A 7581-nucleotide genomic window follows, 5' to 3' on the forward strand; every position below is an offset into this window, starting at 1 on the left:
AAACGTGGAGAAGCAATGTGGTATAGGGTAAAGGTAATGACTCTTAATATTGTATTGGTTTCTTCTCTTGTTTGGCTATTACTTTATTATATTCTCTATTGAAAGCATCTTGTATATTCTATGAGCTTTAGTAAATAGTGTTATGTGTTCAGTTGACTTGTTATGGTGTCTTTGTATGAATGAAAATACTTTTTCTGTTGTCTGCAGCCATGACATATTGGTTTCTTTCTCTTTTATGTTCATAAAAAAAGCAAAATCTGAGCTTGGAAAGCATCTTACTTGACTGTTACTATATCAGATTCTATGTGGAAAATTTCTTACATTGTCTGTGACCTTTAGTAAACTATGTTGTGTGTTCGATTGACTAGTTAACGTGTCTTTGTATGATTGAAATTTTTTTTTCTGGATAAAATCTCTATTTAGTTATCAATGAGGATAACAAGTCACGAATCTTCATAAATCGCTAAAAAATGGGCTGTGATAATGAATGCTTCTTTTTGAGTAATCTGCATTAATATATGGAGAAATCTTACCCGTATCTTACGGGGGCGACCTGGTATAGCATTTGCAAACCTTAATTCTCTATAGCCATGACATGTTGGTTTCTTTCTCTTTCATGTTCACAAAAAAATAGAATCTGAGCTTAGAAGTTGACTTTTAAGGTTGTGTTCTTAGAAGTGAATCTTGCAGACCGAATAGTATTTTAATATTATTCTTTAAAACCAAATAGTATTTCTTAATTTCTGTTTGTTTAACAAATGTGTAGGACAAATTTGAAGTTAGAAATGGGCTGCCAGAGCATAAGTTGCAAGGTTTTATGGTAAGAACTATGCAATGACTTTTTAGAGCATGGAAACCTCGATTACATGTTATCTACTCTAGATATAGCAATTATAAAGATAAATTATCGCATCGTCCTGAGGATGTTGAGTTAGATGACTAGAAGCACTTAGTGGAACATTTTGGCAGTGATAAATTCAAGGTAACTAACACATAATTGAAATTTGGTTTGAGAAAATATAGGTCTTTACCTTCAAATATAACTTCTATACTCCCTTAGACCTGGATGTTTTTCTTATCATATCAAGTTTTTTTGTTTAACCGCAAGCCAAGTAATAGCACATCTTTTGCAGTTTCTTAGACTAGTGTATTTCAAATGCCAAATGGTGAACCTGCAACTTGATGTGTCTGTCTTTTAGCCTGACTTCTATCTGTTCGTGTAAGTACAGGTCATCAGCGAGAGAAACAAAAGAAATTGAGAAAATCAAATAACTAAACATTGTTCTGGTTAAAGATCATTTGCAGAAGTAAAGGAATCTACAGTTAAGATACATCATATTTGTTCCCTTATTATTACATATACTTGTTTGATATTTATATAATTCTATATAATTTTTTGGTTATGTAAACATATTTTTCCTTTTGATATTGTAGAGAAATCCTCTACCAGGATAAAAAGATACACCAGATAAAATTTGAGAGATCCAACACACACGTAAGAATGTTAATGGAGAACATGTATGGATGGATCCTCAATCTAAACAGATTCATGTAATTTTCTGAAATCACTACCATATTACCTTTTTGATGTACTATAAGTTAATCTTAATATATTAACCAATGGTTGTAAATGTTTATCATTATAGGGACAATTACAACTTGTTGTTGAACAACAGTCCGAAGAGATCGAGCTTCGCATGACCGGAGATAAAATTTTATCTTCAGTTCTTGGTGAGAGATCGGGATATGTTCGAGGAAAAGGATATGGCAAGAAGCCTCCTAAAAAGAATCAAACACAATAGGAAAACATAGAGGCTAGTGTGTCTTTAGTGGTAGAAAGTATGCCTCAAGACATGCAACTTGACATGAAAAGAAAGCTGCTAGAAGAGCGTGAACAAATAGCTGCTGATTTGAAAAAAGATATCGATCAGGATTTACAAAAGAAAATGGAAGAGGAGCGTGAACACATGAAATGAGAAGTAGAAAAAATGTTTCAAGAAAAAATGGATGCTCTCATGGATGGAATGCATCAGGTACTTTCTTGTCCAACTCATTGTCCAGAAAAGAACCATCAGCACTTTGACATTCATTTTTCTACAAGTCATAAATATAAATTCATTATTTACAAATAAAAATGTGAAAATAAGCTAAGGACAGTAAAATTCTGGAAATATTACCAAAGAAAGAAAACAAAGGATGATTGGTTGTCAGTGTAATTTCCTGTGATTGATGCTTTGTAGTAAAACTAGCCATTGACATTATTTTTAGCTTTGTTTGTTGCTTTTTTTAATCTCTTTGGTGATTATTTGTCAGTGTAATTCTACCCACCCCCCTTGGATCTCTTGAATGTAATAATCTGATTATCTTATATGATGGTATGAATTTATTGACCCACCATATCATTTTCCCTCTTATTATTGGGATAATTTCCTGAAAGCTAGTTCAAGTGGGGATACATTTGCATTGTATTTCAAGAATCTTTGTCAAACTATGGAATTGCTTAAAGCTTGAGATTTGCATCGAAAAAGATCAAATTTAAAAAATAAATATACAGAAGGTATAGGATTTTATTGTTAAGATGTATAGGTTATAGAACTTGTTGAAAAAGTATATCATTTGCTTGTTAAGATGTATAGGTTATAGAACCTCCTGAAAAAGTATATCGTGGACTTGTTTTCCTTTGGATTTGATGCGTCAAATTGGTCTAACTACTAAGAACTACAGTGTATAGTGCTGTGTAGGGAAGAGCAGCAGGTTTGTCTTAATTGGAATGTACTGACTAATTTCTAGCTACAGGTTTGTTTGAATTTGGAAGTACCATTTTCTAGTGTAAAAAGTTTACAATCTATTGAGATATTAGATTGGAAATTGATCTATTGAGATATTATATTGGAAGTACCATTTTATGGTCTACATAGTTTACAAGATTTATGTACACTTTAATCCTTTCAGGGGTGTAGTTGGAATTAATCGTTTCAGGGGAGAACTTGGCACCTTGTTAATGAAATTTTCACCACTGCCTTTTAGTTCATTCAGTATATGTATGCATTTTTTTTCTATAATCGTAAAGTGACTTCGTGTGTTTTAATGGCAGGGTCGTTCTTAAACAATGGGTTGACTAAGGAGGAGCATGAAGGCGTAGAATGCATGTTAGATTTTTTATCATATGTATGAATTTGATAAAACTGAAGTACTATATATATCATTATTAATGTATGTATCGTTGATTTCTTAGTAAGTGAAGTACTTGTAAAATATAGTCGGAGAATGTTTTGTAAAATGCTATGTGATCTTTTAATAGATAATATTATATGTAGTTCTTAAATTTGTTGTCAATTTTGTCTAATGTAGGTATTGAATAAATTCAATTCTTTGGTTGATGAAAACAATATTTTTATTTGAGCACAATATTTAATCTAGTGGTAAAATGAGACTTGCCACTAATGATTAAGTAGATATGTGGCAATGAATTTTGCTATTATAAGTTTATTTTTAGCAACAACATATAAGAGTCAACACTAACATTTAAATAAATAGGAGCGACATGGGTTGCTACTAATATAAATATGTGGTCACTAGTGATACTAATTTTGTGGCGACAAAGGTTGCTGCTAATAGAATGTTTTTCGCGGCGAGGAAAAAGTCATCACTGATGATGGTGATTTTGTGGCGAGAAATAAGTCATCATAGTTAATAGCAAGGGTTTTGTGGCGAGAAATGAGTCGTCACAAATAATGGTGATTTTGTGGCGAGTAATAAGTCGTCCCGAATAATAGATAGGTTTTTGTGGTGAGAAATAAGTCATCACAGATGATTGAGATTTTGTGGTGAGAAATATGTCATCGCATATGATGGTGATTTTACAGAGGTAAAGTCGCTGCTAATTCTTGTATATCAGTGGCAACCTAACCAATATGTGTTTTATCAAAATACAATTTGCAGTGAAATTGTCTACCTTTTATGGCGATAAAACTCGTCACAAATACTTTTCTATTGTGGCGACCTTACTTTTTCATTTTCAATAAACTTTAGTTTTAGAAGTACTACTAACGTCATATTTGTTGCTGCAAAAAGTCTTTAGTGGCGACATTTCATCCTTTAGTGATGACATTTTTCGCCACTAAAAACCAGATTTCTTGTAGTATGAGTACCATATGTTTGGTACTCCTACCAAACTTCTGCAACGTACAGATCCTAGTATGAAATTTTTCTATTAACGTGTGCATCTTGCTGAGTAGCTATGGATCAGAGATATAGGGAAATCTTTTGATGTTTAGAGTATTCCCGCTCGCACTCTTATTTATTAGACTAATTATTTTGTATCCTAGAGATGGCTTTTACTTTTATCTTGTAGTTTGTTCGTACGCCTATTTTATTAGAAGCTCTTGTACTAATTTCACTTAGTCTTTGGATTATATTCTATATTATTCTCTTTATTTGACAATTTTTTGTTATTTCTCTTAATAATCCATTTCTAGATATTTTGAATTATAGTTTGCTTATGTACTGGTAGGTTATAGTTGGTGCCATCATGACTTAAGAAATTGAGTCATGACAAATTGATATCAGAGCCTAGGTTAGGGTATGTTTGTACAAGAGCTAAATTTCTAGTGGAATCCTGCGGATCAATATGAAGACGTATGTGTCCTATCTTTGAAAGCTATTTGGAACATTGAGTAAATTCTATTCTTGACTACTTGTTGTGTGTCTATACTTTGGTAAACCTCTAAGTACTCATTTGAATCCATTCTCTCCCAGATGGATAGAACTAGGTTTTTGATAAATATGGATGGGACTTCGGCGCATGTTACTAGAGTTTCAGCTCAACATTAGGATAAGGAGTTTGAGATTAATATTAAAAATCTTATGCATTAGCTACGGAATTTGGAGCCATCCCAGGCTCCAATAGAGTTTGTCACTTCCTCAGTTCTTCAGGATCAGTGTTGTGGATTTCAAGTCTTGTTGTGGAGTCTTCACAACTAGAAATGGTTCTTGGTAAATTAAGTGATTCTCGAACCAGATTTTGGTTTGTTGGTGTTCACCAGAGTTCTATGTCTATCTCAGAGTATAAAATTGGATTTCTTGATTCAGTCAGACATACTCCTAGTCTATGTCATTCAGTACATGATATAGTGCATAGACTTATTAGAGGGTTAGTTTTTCCACACCGCTTGGCATCAGAGCATTTGATAGCAGATGAGTATTCTTTTCTCTTAGGTTGTTGATCATGCAACGACCACAAAGAGGGCGTGTATTAAGACATATGGAGGTTTCCATCTTATCAATATAGTGTTATTGGTATTTTGACCAGGAATAAGGGTTTTTCCAACAAGGATCAACATCACTTGTAGCCTATCAATTCCATAAAGGTAGCATCTCAAGTTATAGGGGTAACATCCTGTATTTTGTTCTAGAAATTGAACTATTTTTTTTGCATTTATAAATTCTAGTCCCATGATTTGTATTTGAATACATGTTTCATGATCATTTTCCTAGTGTGTGGAGTACTTTTTAGGTGAAAATGTTCATAGAAAAACACTTAGAGCAAAGTTGAGCTTAGAGCCTTTGATTTGGCAAAATTTTTGTATTTGATTCTACAAGGGTCAACTTTGAGCATGTGTAACTACTTACATAGGTGGAATTTTACCTCTCAAGATCCACCAAATTATGGACAATTGAATTAGATTTCCAAAGATAGTATTTTTTCTTAATGTCCTAAGCGAGCGAAAAGTAAAATCCGTGCAAAGGTCCTGAGTTGCATGACAATTGCAAAGGGCCCCTGGAAAGGGTGTGAGATTGGCCATGCATCCCCCATCTTGAGGCTGTGCGATTATTCATGCGTAGCCCACTTTAGACTCTGTGATTGGCCATGCGTAGCCCACTTTGGGTTGTGTGATTGTCCATGTGTCACCCACTTTGGGGCTGTGCGATTGGCTTTGAGTTGCATGGTGATTGCATAGTGCCAAAAGTGCTCTGTTTTGACTTAAATTAAGGGAGTTGCAATCCATTCACATCCCTAAACCATCCCTAATCACACAAAAACAAATTAAGGAAGTTTTAAAAACGTTAACTATATTCTTTTAACCCTTAACAATCAGTATACGAATTTGACCTCAGGATAGTTCGAGAATTGGCAATCCCACTTCTGACAAATTTGACCTCTCCTGTTCAGAAAACCACTACTGGAGGTAACTTTGAGCTTAAATAGAACATGGTGCAACTTTTAATCAACAGTGGATAGTTTATGGGGCTTTCACATGAAGATCCACAAGTCAACCTGAGAAACTTTCTGGAGATCAGTGACACGTTCATCTCTACGGGTGTGTTAATTGATTATTTTAGGATGATACTATTCCTCTTTTCACTATTGAGGGAAGTGAAGAAGTGGTTGAATGCTGAGCCAGCAAGTTCAATCACAACATGGGATGACTTAGCTCAAAAATTCTTCATCCAATTCTTCCCATCTGGAAAGACTGCGAGACTGCGCAATGAGATTGTGTGCTTTAAACAGAAGCCATATAAGAATTTATATAATGCATGGGAGAGGTTCACAGCTCTTCTTTAAGACTGTCCACATCAGGAGCAGTCCAATGAGGTACTATCTCACACTTTTATTGAGGTACTTGATCACAACACAAAAATTTGTTGGATTCAGTTTCAGGTGGTCATGCTTTGTAATTAACATATGATGGCCTGTATACCTTGTTGAACCAGATTGTACAAGGAAATCCTGAGTGGAATTTTGAATTAAGAAGTGCCACAAAGAAGGATGCAGGTGAACCAGTTTACAACTATTTCTGCTCAGATTGTTGCATTATAAAATCAGTTAACAACTCAATTCAATAATATGAAGTTGGGGGTTACATAGCCTGCAGTAACAATCAATGCAATTCAGCAGGGAAGTACTTGGTGCATGCTTTGTGGAAATAGTGGCCATTTTGCATATATGTGTGCTGCAAATCCTGAGTTAGTGAATTTTGTAGGAAATGTTCAAAGGATAAATTATGGGAACTCCTACAATATAAGGTGGATGGCTCAACTACAAAATCAATCATGGAATGCCCAATAGCAGCAGATTCAGCAACCACAGGTTTAAGGAAATTAATCCACTAGCAATATAGAGGAGATGTTGAAAATTTTTTTACCTACCTTAGAACAATTAGCAGCAGGTATAAAGAGTCAGTGGGAAGATATAAAGAGCTAAAAAGTAGCAACAAGGAACTTAGAGTTGCAGTTAGGTCAGATTGCACAAGTTTAAAATGCCAGGTCTCAAGGTGGTTTGGTAAGTGATACTAAAAATCATAAACAAGTAATGGATATAACATTAAGGATTGGTAGGGAGCTCAATGAAAAACCTCCAATGAAAACTAAGGAGTTAAATGTTGATTTAGTTCCTAAACAAGTAGATGGCCAAGCTACTAAAAATTTGAGGAAGTCGGAGTACTCAAAAATTAAAGATGCTGAAAAGGTACATGAGAGACCGCCATTACCCTCTCCATAGAGGCATATAAAAGTAAAGAAAGATAAAAGCTTAAAGAAGTTCTTTGCCATATTTAGAGAGCTCCACATTAACTTACATCT

At 34.3% G+C, this 7581-nt stretch overlaps 1 non-coding gene across 1 annotated transcript; it reads right to left on the reverse strand.

The window, feature by feature from the left end:
* Positions 1 to 6478: 6478 nt before the first annotated feature.
* LOC124888288 lies at positions 6479 to 6584 on the reverse strand. Its single transcript, XR_007046416.1, has one exon. It is a non-coding gene; the product is annotated as a small nucleolar RNA R71 (small nucleolar RNA).
* Between the last annotated feature and the right edge of the window lie 997 nt (positions 6585 to 7581).

Source organism: Capsicum annuum, chromosome 10 (assembly GCF_002878395.1).
Source record: "Capsicum annuum cultivar UCD-10X-F1 chromosome 10, UCD10Xv1.1, whole genome shotgun sequence".
Taxonomy (NCBI): domain Eukaryota; kingdom Viridiplantae; phylum Streptophyta; class Magnoliopsida; order Solanales; family Solanaceae; genus Capsicum; species Capsicum annuum.